The following is a 12,332-nucleotide window of genomic DNA, read 5'->3' as shown; positions in this document are numbered from 1 at the left end:
GTGAAGATGGTATGACTGGAAGAAACATAAAGAGAATATGAATTCTAATCTTGGATTTGTTGGCATTGGGGCACACAAGCATGGGGAAGTCCATCACCTTATCATCTATCATTTGGAAAGAAACAATGCTTATCCAGTCATTGGTTTGTGTTAGTTCCTTTACTTAAGTTGCCTGGGAATGGATATTGCTGGTATTTACCAGTTACTTTGTCTTTTGCTCAATGTCCTTCTGAGGGGATGCTTTTTGACTAAGGTAATCCTGCTTTGTGTTTCACACTGTGTCTAATTATCCTGTCTGGTTGGTTTTTAAATGTCTATATCTGTACAGTTGCTTTCAGTGGCCCTTAGCAGGTTATTACTGAATGATTATTCACCTCTAGTCAGTGAGGCCTCAGTATCTGAAATACACACAGGACCCAAAGGGTCAAGAGTTGGTGGCTACTACTCATTTCACTTCTAAGAGGTTGCAAAGGTGGAAGAACCACATACTAATTTCCATCTTGTTTGGGTTAGCTTGATATTAATTCTGACTTTGGATGGTCTTCAGTAGTTCTTGCATTTAATTTCTTCTTACAGGACTGTGGGTTGAAGCTAAGTCCTCGCACATTCTCCTCACACGATCTGCCACTTAGTTATTCCCCCAGCCCTCCTTTCACTTCTTGAGGTGGCCTCATGAAGGTGCTCAGACTGACCTTCAACTCATCCTGAGCTCGGGTAGACCTTGATTTCCTGACATCCTTGCCTTAACTTCATGAGTAATGGAGGTTACCAACCTATTGTGCTGAGTCTTAGTGTCTTTTTAAAATTTAATGCACAGTTAGATGGGTCATTGGAGTTATGACTTAACTTATAAGCGATTAAAATCTATTTGCTCTTAGAAGCCACACTGAACCATAAGTGTCTCTCAACAAATGTTAAACTTACTGAATAATCGAATGTGCTAATACAGCCAGTCTTTGATTTCATCCATTCATTTATCTCTATTATACATCTGCATTAAGGATAGATGTGGTTCACTTGGACCTAAAGTTAGGAGTTCTCAAATTAAAAGTTATATGTAACATTGGCTTTTTGTTTTTTGGTAATTAGTTTCTGAAAGACTTGTGCCAGTATGAATCTGAAATTATTCCTTTTGAAGATTTATTTATTTTATTTATATGAGTACACTATATCTGTCTTCAGACACACCAGAAGTCGGCATCGGATCCCATTACATATGGTTGTGAGCCACTATGTGGTTGCTGGGAATTGAACTCAGAACCTCTGGAAGAGTTAAGTCAGTGCTTTTAACTCCTGAGCCATCTCTCCAGCTTCCAGAAATTATTGTGCCATTTGGAATTGTTCACCCTGTTATTTCTCCTTTCATTACTTAAAGATAATCAATTGGTAAATATATAAGTGTAACATAGAAGGTGCATATTATCGTGACTAAATCACTCCTTTATTGGAAATTTGCTTAAGCTGAGTCCAGAATAATTGAACAAATGGCATAGCTTTTTGATAAAATAAGTAAAATGCCATTAACCATGAAGACTATCTGTTACAATTCATTTTGGAGTCTAGTAGCAGTACATCCCTTCCTTTGGCACCTCTCTCTGCAACCTGGCAAAGTCATTTAATTCTTTAATTCTTGAGAATAAATCAATCTCTCTCTCTCTCTCTCTCTCTCTCTCTCTCTCTCTCTCTCTCTCTCTCTCTCTCTCTCCATTTCTGCAGAATTGAGTTCTAGGCCTTAGGCAAGACCAAAGAGGAAAAGGAAATCAACTTCTTCCTAGTTGATAAAGACTGGAGGAAAAGCAACTGTTAAAACTGTGTTCATATGACCACACATAGGAACTGTCAAGGAAGATACCAAAGGACGAACTCTTCTTAAGGTAAAAGACAACATAAAGGTATGTGTATTTTTTCTGCCTGGGTTTTTGTAGCCATTTTTTTCCAGGATTGAGAAGAACATTTATTTTTCAACTAATAGAGGTTCATTTTAAGTGTCTCTTACTTCTTGGGATAATACTGTATAATAATGGAGAGAACATAGGATTTGGCTCTGAAAAGACCTAATCTGTATTCCTGACTGTCCTGTGTAGTATATATTTGAGTTTAAAGTTACTTACCATTATCATATGTTAACTGGGGATTAAATATTTACCAGATGTGATTATCATAAGTCTTGAGAAAGATAATATAGGTAAAGTTATTGATATGTTGTACAGAAACAACAAGGATTCCTCAACTTGGCCCATTATAGATTAAATTATAGTTTGTATTTCTGTGATTAAAGCCTGGGCATGTGGACTTCTTTTGTTAGTTCTGTGTCTGATAAGAACACTGCAGGCTAGGACGCAGCACAGGATGGGTGGGCCTGTTTGGGTCTGAAGTGTTGATTTGGTTTGGGTTGTACAAAGTCAGGTGGACACAAGGGGATTTGCTGGCACACAGGATTGTGCATCCTGGTCAAAGCCCAAAAGGTGGAGGCAGCTCGGGTGCAAGATGTGCAGGACCTGCCTTGGCAGAGAGGCTGGATATGCCATTGTGGGCATGGAATGTCAAGTATTAGGAGGCCCTTGTACGTATTGAGGCTAAAGTTATTTTGTCAGGTTTTGCCACAACAATGTTAAAGTTAGTTAAAGATAAGACCTTAATACACATACTAGCATATGCATTTCTATATACATAGCATGTACACTTCTCAAAGTAGCAATAGAAGCAGGTTCTTGTTTTTTTCCTGCAGAGACTACAAAGGTGTGTCACATCCCCTGGAACTGGAGTTACAGATGTTTGTGAGCCACCATATGGGTGAAGGAGTCGAACTCAGGTCCTCTAGAAGAGCAGCCAGTGCTCTGAACTGCTGCACCATCTCCTGAGCCTCTAGTTTAAATCCTTTGAGGAGCCTCCAAATTGATTTCATAATGGCTATATTAATTTGTGCTCCCACCAGTGAGAATAAGTGTTCCTGTTTCCCTACATCTCCTCCATTTATTGTTAGTTTTCTTAATGATAGCCTTTCTGACTGGGATGAGGTGGTAAATATCCTCCCATAGAGCTATTTTCACCTCCACGTTTATTGCTATTCTACATAGTATAGCAAAGATGTCTATTAACAAATGAGTGGATAATGAAAATGTGGTACATTTATGGAGTGGACATTCTTTAAATTTTCAGGAGGATGGCTGAACTTGGAAAGTTCATTAAGTGAGATACCCAAAATTCAGAGAGAAAAGTTACATCATGCTCTCCTTCATATGTGGATCCTAGCCTATAATCAATCAAAATATCTCTCTCTCTCTCTCTCTCTCTCTCTCTCTCTCTCTCTCTCTCTCTCTCTCTCTCCCTCCCTCCCTCCCTCCCTCCCTCCTTATCTCCCTATCTCTCTGTATATGTGTGTATATGTGTGTGTTTGTGTGTGTGTGTGTGTGTGTGTGTGTGTGTGTGAGTGTGCATGTGCATATGCTGTCAGTGTATGCATAGCATCACCTTTAGAAAGGAAACCAAGAAAGGGTAATGATCAATAATATGGAATGATGGAATACAGGCAAAAGAACACATGAGTGACGAATGAGGCTATAATGCTATTTTCTTTTCTAGTTTCATCCCTGTTGTAGTTCTGTTTTTTTCCCCCATTTTGTGGAGAATAGGTATACAAAAATGTAATGGAATGTTAATAGTTAAAACTCCAAGGGAAGTTCCATGGCTTTAGAATGGCTCTTAGAACTGTACAAAAGTTCATTGAGATGTACAGAGTTTAGACTGAGCAAATGTTTGAGTGGCTACCTTAGTTGAGCTGTGTGATATCTTTATTTGTGAGTTCATTACAACACAGTGTTTTTGTTTAGTAATAAAATAATTTTAAGATTTCATAATCATTGGAGGTTAGTATTCATAAAGAGAGGCATTTGTGAGACTTATACCTGAGTAACGAAGAAATAGTGTACTAAAAATGAACATGAGAAGATGTGTTGAATATATCCGGGGTAACAACCCCAATGTTCTGCATGGTCCACTTACAAATATAGGAATGTCTTGTGGCCACTGGTTTCAATACATATACAGTGTGGAAAGCAGAAATACCCACCAAAATATCTTGACTATAAATTAGCAGAAGGTTAATAGAACTGTAATGGGTAAAGTTGCATTTTCTTGTTTAAACTCTGCTCAGGTTTGGATGTAAAATGCATATATTTAAACACTTGAGCCTCAGCTGGTAGCAGTCTATGAAGAGGTTGTGGAATCTTTGGGAATTGGGGTTTAGGTAGAGTAGGTCCATCACTGGGCACAGGCCTTGAGGGTTATAACCCTTCCACCTTTGCTTCTCAGAACTATATAACAAGCAGATACTACATGCTTATGCTTTCTTGGATAGATCCCAAGGCACTGTGTCTTCACTGCTATGATGGGCTATGACTACCCAAACCTCTGAGCCCAATTAAATTCTTCCTCCCTTAAGTTTCTTCTGTCAACTGTTCTGTTATAATGAGGATAAAAGTAAATAGTTTAAAAAATTGGTACTGTGAGTGGGGTCACTGCCATATTAAACCTGGCTGTGTGATTCACAAGCCTCTAGAACTGTTTGGTGAAAAGAATATTGAAGAGTTTGGAGCTACAGACTAGATATCTAAAATAGTCAACAGAGCTTTAAAGGCCATTCTGGTAGCAATTCGGAAGACCAAAATCCAGATAGAATGATGGAAGTGAAGGCCTGGCACCTGAGGTTTAAGAAAGGAATAAAGACTCATATTACAGTCTGGCAAAGATTCTGGCTATACAATCTTCATGTCCTGAAGTTTTGAGTAAGGATAAATTCAAATACTATGACAATTTAGAGGAAATTCTAAGATTGTATAACATTAAGCTTATGGCATGGTCACTTATCTGTACTTTCAGCCAGATTTATAATGAGAATGGAGCAAAAGTAGCACAGCATAAAGATGTAAAAATGTACTGTTTAGTAAGGAGAGGAATATGAACATATTTAAAATAGTAGACATGCAGTGAGTACAGTTGTTAAAGAAATTGGTATCATTAAAAAAGCAACTACATAAATTTCACTGCAACAGTGAGAATGGTGCCTTAATGATATGCCCTTAATCATCCAAAATTCCAAGGTATAACAATCAAACTCAGTTTGAAACCTTCATTTAAAACTAGAGTGCTAGAACAGGAGAGATATCTCAGTAGCTAATACACAATGCCTTTGCAAAGGACCGTTGTGGTTTGCAGTTCCAGGAGATCAGTGCCGTCTTCTGATCTCCATGAGCATCCACATGCACATGTTCCCACCCCACACCATCTACAAATTAAAAATAAAAGCAGAATGTTTAAAAAGCGAAGAAGCCCAGGGTACCCTGATGAAATGAGGGAATGTTTCCCCTAGTTTGGGCATTCGAGCACTTGGAGACCACTAGAGTCAATATGCCCCTGGACCAGGCTACATTAAAAGCTAGCAGCAAAGCTTCTTAGTATCATATATGTGGTCCTAGTTCTACAAGCATACAAAATGCAATAGTTTGGTGAGAATGAACTCTTGACCCAAAACTTCAGAGGAAAAAGCCTATGAGACTAGGCAATGCATAACAGAGCCATATTCTCTGAATACAGGCCCTGATAGGCTGATTATGAAGCTGTTAAAGTGAGCCCCAAAGTTGCAATGGAGTCACAATGATACAGGAGATGCCAAAAATGCCAAATATCTACTGAGGGAAGTTGAAAACATTGGGTAGAGCCACTGCGGGAGAGAGAGCATAGATACTAGAGGAAGCAAGGCTGGAGGGGGCTCTGGTCTTATTTTTCTCTGCTCTTACTTGCCTCTTCTTCCACACCTTACTTATGAAATGGGAATGTTGATTCTGTGCCATTATATATTGGAAGTATGGAACTTGGATCTTTTATTTTTTTAAAATTACTTTTATTCTCTGTGTATTGGCATTTGCCTGCAGGTAAATGCAGCAGGTACATGCACTGCCCACAGAGGCCAGAAGGTGTTATATCCACCAGAACTGGAGTTTACAGATGGTTGTGAGCTGCCACATAGGTGCCAGGACCTGACCTTAGGTCCTCTTCAAAAGCAGCAAGTGCTCTTAAACACTGAACCATCTCTCCAGCTCCTGGATTTTTTAAAAAATTAGGACTTATAACTAAGAGTTTGCCTGAGACTTTGGACTTTAAACATTGATCCCCTAATACTGGTCTTGAGAATATTAAGACTATTAAATATTTAATATAAGAATATTAAAGTTGGGCTAAATATATGTGTATTATGAGATAGTCATGAGCCTATGGAGGAGTACTACAGTTTGAATACAAGGCTCATGTGTTTGAATACTTGGTCCCCAGCTGGCGGTGCTCTTTGGGGAGGTTTCAAAAGTCTGAGAAGGTGGAGCTGAGCTAAGGAAGTTCGTCACTGGAGGCAGGTCTTGAGGGTTAGTTATAGCCTGGACCTGCTTCCAGTTTCATCTCTGCTTCCTGGCCTAAGCTATGCATCAACAAGCTGCAACAAGCTCCCGCTGCCAAGGATGGAGTCCTCGCTACCAGGGATGGAGCCCCCGCTTCCAAGGATGGAGCCCCCGCTTCCATGGATGGAACCCCCGCTTCCGTGGATGGAACCCCCACTGCCGTGGATGGAGCCCCTGCTTTCAAGGATGGAGCCCCCGCTGCCAAACCTTCCCTCCCAAGATCAACCGTATCTCCTCAAACTGTAAGCCAAACTAAACCTTTCCTCCCTTGAGTTGTTTCTGTTAGATTTTCTCTCACAGTGAGGAGAAAAGTAATATGGATGCTTAGCCCATTTCTAATATTGTGTCACCGTCATTTATGATTTAAACATGGACTGGTTCTTTAGTATTGGCAGAAAGTAGAAAGCTTGTAATTTTTAGTCCCCATCACATAGGTAGGAGCTTAGGAAAAATCCCACATTCTCCTGGTGCTCTCTAACTAAGACCCGACAGGGAGAAAAGATCTTCTGAGACTTTGCAGCTCTATGGGTGCCTTCACAGATACATTTCAGACAGCTTCCATAACTGTTCTTTGAGTCTAAAGCCCCATGGTTGGTAACAACAGAGCTACTGCGATGTTTCTATTTATAAAAGGTAAATGTTCAATTTTTCAATTCCAAGAGACTTTCTTTGTGAGACCCAATTAACCAAGATCTGTTAGGCTAACAGAAAGTAAATGACTCTTCAGAAGGCTGCGGACTTCATCTATGTAAAATGTAAATTTCCAGGAAAGTCTCCATGGCACCTTGAGAGCTTAACCGAGGTATCATCTCAAATTGTAATCACTTGCTTAAAGAGGGGCTGAGAAGTTCTATTATTCCTTTGTGTTGATTCGATGAACTAAAACAACGACCTCAATTTGCAAATGAATTTAGGATGAGCTGAAATGGGAAAAAAAAGGAGTGCTATTCTCTTATAAGAGAAACAAGATACAATAAAATCTGAAAGACATGTTTTGTACTGGTTCAGAACTGCTGTCTAATGTGTGCCAAATGTCCTACTTTATATTAGATAAAAATTAGAGGAGGCCATTGTTTTGGATTCTAAGCTCCTGCATGAAGCCCTGACAGAACATAATAAATATCAAAATATTGTTACTTATACTGAAGCAAGTTATCTGACCTTCCAAAAATGAGAGATGATAGTGCAGTTTCTCAAACAGGCCAGTTACAGTAGGCATGATAATGAAGCTCTCCCTGTTCCCAATGTTTCATCCCCAAAGTAACCTGAAGTAACCTAAAGTTAACCAATCAGTGTACTTTCTTTGGTTCTCTCTATATATATATTGTCTGCCAAAGGACCTTGGAACAGCTAACCCAGTCTGTTATTTATGTATGTTTCCTTCAGTTTCTGTTTACCAACCTTCTACTAACTTCATTGAAGCATTTATTTGCTTCATGAAACGAAGCATTGCCTGATTCAAGAACCACAAACCCACTCCAAAACCTTTAAGATAAATTTGCTGTATTCTGCCATTTGACAGCAGTCTCATTCAGATTGCCTATGCACAAATAACTTGAGTATGCTTAATAAATAATCAAACACAATAATTTTCTAGGCTTTAAGAGAATATTCTGTGCCAGAATTTTTATCTCTTGAATAGGTTGGATACCTATAGATATGGAACAGAATAAATAATGTTAGAAATCAAAAGTCCAGGCAATGTATAATAATATCTGCTTGTCAAGACTTGGAAGCAACTTGAAACATGAATTCATATGCAAGCCAAATCCCAGGTAAAACACAAAATTAGAAACCATGAAGGAAAAAGACAGAATTGTAAGGTATGTGGAATGGAGCAAATTTGGCAACAAGCACCCAGAGACATGGCAAGGGTGTTCAGGGGAGAATAAACACTGCAATGAGGAAGAGAGGGTAGCCAGATATTCAAATATAGTCTGCATTTCTTCCTGGGTCAAATGGGCAAGGCAAAGCAAAACCAGAGAATTGGTCTCTTCATTGAGAGAACAATATGTACAAAGTTGTCCTGGCCAGAGGATTCATGGATCTTCTCTGGCTAGCCATAAGGCTGGCTAAAAGCACTAGAAAGAACATAAGGGAAAGAGGTAACATCTATCAACAAAATGACAGTATTTGTAACCTGTTAAAACTAACTCCAACTTTACATTCTGGAAATCTTAGCATGAGTAATTTCACCAAGCAACATCTGCCACAATCTGAAGTGAATTCTAGCTTACTTAATTCTACTTTAAAAACCAACATAAGCAGAGATCTGATTAAAATATGCTAACTGTATATAGTGAAAAAATGATGTAGCTACTTTTAAAGGATAAATTCAATTTTTACACATAAAATATCTATGGTATATAATTTTTAAATTTAACTAGAATATACAGGTAAGCCCACATCATATTTGTAAATGACCTATGTGTGTTTGATGATTTTCTTATACCAATTATTCAATAATTTCAATTTCTTCTTTCTATAGATGCAGAAAATTCACCAAAGATCTAGCTGTTATATTGCTCACGCCTGAATGTTCTAAAATTTCTACTTTGTTGTCCTTTAAATAACAAACAATAACACTAAAAATAAAAAAAGAGCTAATTCATGTTGCCCATTTCCCTCAGGTGTAAGCAAGTGATTCTCAAATCTCACACTGCATTAGAACTATCCAGGTACTTTAAGAGCTATAGAGATTTTCTTTTAATAATTCATGGTAGGTATGAACACAAAAATATTGTACAAATATTCCAAGTGAGTCTAGTATGCACACAAAAGTGGTACTCCACCAAGAACACAGACTAAAAACCAGACTGCTTGAACTTGAGTCTTGGCTCTGTCATTTACTCTTCATATAGGCAAAATAGTTAAGACTCACGGCTCACCTGAAAAAAAAAAAAAAACAAAAACCTGTTTATGTTAGTAACAACTATCTCTTAAAGTTACATGAGATTAGCCCAACATATATACCCTACATATACATATAATGTAATACAAAGTTTCTTCTGTTCTCTGGTAAGTATTGCGATCCCAAAGCTAGTAGCAGCACCTCAGTCAGCATCTGTAATAGAATGAAGCCAAACTTCTATTCTATTTAATAATACACTAGTTACAATATAATTTTGAAACATTTCTTCTCTAGAAAATGCATACACTTGAACATATGGGATCTACTCTCTGAAAACAGGAACTTTCCGTTAACCAAACTTTAAAATCACCATTCTGAAGAACGACAACAACATACTTAAGCTGATTTTTTTTTTTGGCCTGTGCTATATAGAATAGCATCTTGGGGGGTACAAGGTTCTGGATCTCTAGTGAGCCTCACTCATCTTAGTATCTGTCCTCGATGCATATGCTAACCTGACATAGTTTGTGAAAGGTCGGATGATAGATGATGGATGGTAAAATGTGGAGATGTAATCAATGAGCGGGTAGTGCTGCATTTGGGCATTGTACACTTATACTCATAAATGGAAAGTGCCCCTCTTATAGGAAGGAAAATGATGGCAAAAGGTTAAAGAAGAAAAAGGCAAGTTCAAAAGACATCGAATATACAAAAGCATGTAATGAAATCCTATCTTTCTTTGTCTATAAAACAGAAATTAAAATGTACACAGGTAAAATATTAAAAGAAATGTTAAAACATACATATATTTGGAGGTGTTGTTTCTGGCACTTAGGTTCTCAAATTTTCAGCACATGTTCTTTGCATATCATTATTTCTCCCAAGCCACTCAGGAGAATGAAGGAAGATTCCTAGAGATTGGGGTAATTTAATGTATTTTGTTAAATCCGATTCTCTATCTCTTGTGGGATAATATGAATGAAGACTATATAAACTCTCTGCTTCTGCTTAAAATGAGTAGCCTAGGAAGTCTGATTTGTCAGCTCTGGTGGTAAATGGTTAACATTTTGGCATTTTTACAAGACCATTTTGGCTATCTCTAAAGACACTAAGGCTTTTTTTTTCCTACATCTTTCTTCTTCTGAGCACTATCAGATTTGTTCTTATTGTCACATTCACAGCAAATCAGTTTTTCATTTTATTTGTGTTTTTTCCTTTTGATTCAGGGTCTTACTATTTGCTCTGGCTGCTCTGCAACACACTTTGTAGACTAGGCTAGCCTTAATCTCAGAGATCTGCCTGCCTCTGCCTCTCCAGTGCTGAGATTAAAAGCATGTACCACCATACTGGGCTGCAAAGTAGTTCTATTTTGTTTTAGCCCCATCATATTGCTTCAAATTATTCCATCTTATACCTGTGTGCCAGTTTCCAAGCCACTTCCACATTTTGAGTATTTATTCTGTGTATGAATTTGTCTTGGTCTGATTGAACTACTAATACCACAGTCTGAATAATTAATAAACTATGAAATGTAATGCCCTACAGCCCTAGGAATTCTGAGATGAATGTGCCAGGAGATTTGGTAGATTTAATGAAGGCTCATCCATCATTGACTCCATCTTCCAGCTGTGTCTTCATATGGCAGAAGGGCAAAGAGGGACAAAAGCTCTTTTATATAAGGACAAGCCTCTTTTATAAGGACACTAATACCATCTAGTTGCTTACAAAAATCCCACCTTTAATACCCACAAGAATTCGGTTTTAGTGTATTGATTTGGAGGGGAACAAACATTCAGACAAAAGCAAATGGTGAAGAATTTGTGGACATAATTTTTGGCAACATACTTCCTTTTTCATCTTGATAACATTCACCCTTTTATCCTATTAACATCTCATAAGAAATACACAAACAAGGAATATTACCTTAAAATTTTTTGGTTACCATTATTAAGTTTCCATTGGTATTTCTAAGAATTGAATAAAGTATGGTGACTGTGCTATGGGAACTCCAGGGGATGCTGGCTGACTCTGCCACGTTCTATGCTTGTTCCTTGAAAAACTTATTTCAATTATCTTCTACAACTTTGATGAACAGTGTTATCATCTCTATTCAATAGATGGCAGTCTTGGGTAATATAGTAACTATATTGAAAGATTTACATTGCAATCCATGTCCTTGTGATATTATAATCAATCTTACTGCTGTTAGGGATGCTCATCAACCTCTAGTATAAATATTGGAACTGACTGCATAAGTCATCTATATGGTGCATTTGAATGTTTAATATGGAGAATTATTAATAAATAAGGAGGGTGGTGTATTCTAGTAGGGTCTGCTGAAGGAGAGGGAGGCAGAAAGATCATGCGTTCAAGGCAAGCCCGAGCTATATATTTGAGCTTGGCATAGTGGCATGCACCTCTAATGCCAGCACTCTAGAGACAGAGGCATGTGCAGCTATGTGAGTTTGAAGGCAGCCTGGTCTACATAGATATTTCCAGGATAGTGAGGACTACATAGAGGGACAGCATCTCAAAAACAAACAAACAAACAAACAAATGAAGAGAGGGAGGAAGGGAGGGAGGGAGGGAGGGAGGGAGAGGGAAAGAGAGAGAGAGAGAGAGAGAGAGAGAGAGAGAGAGAGAGAGAGAGGGGGGTGGAGAGAGGTGGTAAGTCTTTTTAAGTCCAGTGGATTCTGGAAAATAAAAATGTGGCTTGATTTTGTGTTAAAGAAACAGCTGAAGCTGGGCGTGGTGGCGCACACCTTTAATCCTAGCACTCGGGAGGCAGAGGCAGGCGGATTTCTGAATTTGAGGCCAGCCTGGTCTACAGAGTGAGTTCCAGGACAGCCAGGGCTATACAGAGAAACCCTGTCTCAAAAAAGAAAGAAAGAAAGAAAAAGAAAGAGAGGGGGGGGGAAGAAAGAAAGAAAGAAAGAAAGAAAGAAAGAAAGAAAGAAAGAAAGAAAGAAAGAAAGAAAGAAAGAAAGAAAGAGAGAGAAACAGCTGGATAGAAAGGCTGAGTTTATCAGCTGAGC

At 38.3% G+C, this 12,332-nt stretch overlaps 1 long non-coding RNA gene across 3 annotated transcripts in view; it reads left to right on the top strand.

Moving 5' to 3' along the window:
* The window catches only part of 3632454L22Rik (RIKEN cDNA 3632454L22 gene), a 37,927-nt gene extending 28,576 nt beyond the window's left edge, over positions 1–9,351 (top strand). The window contains exons 3-4 of one of the 3 annotated variants that reach the window (NR_040282.1): positions 1,717–1,892; positions 6,328–9,351. This is a non-coding gene — a long non-coding RNA (RIKEN cDNA 3632454L22 gene). Of the gene's footprint in view, positions 1–1,716; positions 1,893–2,728; positions 3,856–6,327 lie in introns of those variants that run through there. The other 2 variants (NR_040281.1, NR_040283.1) reach the window with 2 other exon arrangements.
* Positions 9,352–12,332: the final 2,981 nt, after the last annotated feature.

This window comes from Mus musculus, chromosome X (assembly GCF_000001635.26).
Source record: "Mus musculus strain C57BL/6J chromosome X, GRCm38.p6 C57BL/6J".
Classification (NCBI taxonomy): Eukaryota; Metazoa; Chordata; class Mammalia; order Rodentia; family Muridae; genus Mus; species Mus musculus.
This window is presented reverse-complemented; position numbering and strand designations above follow the sequence as displayed.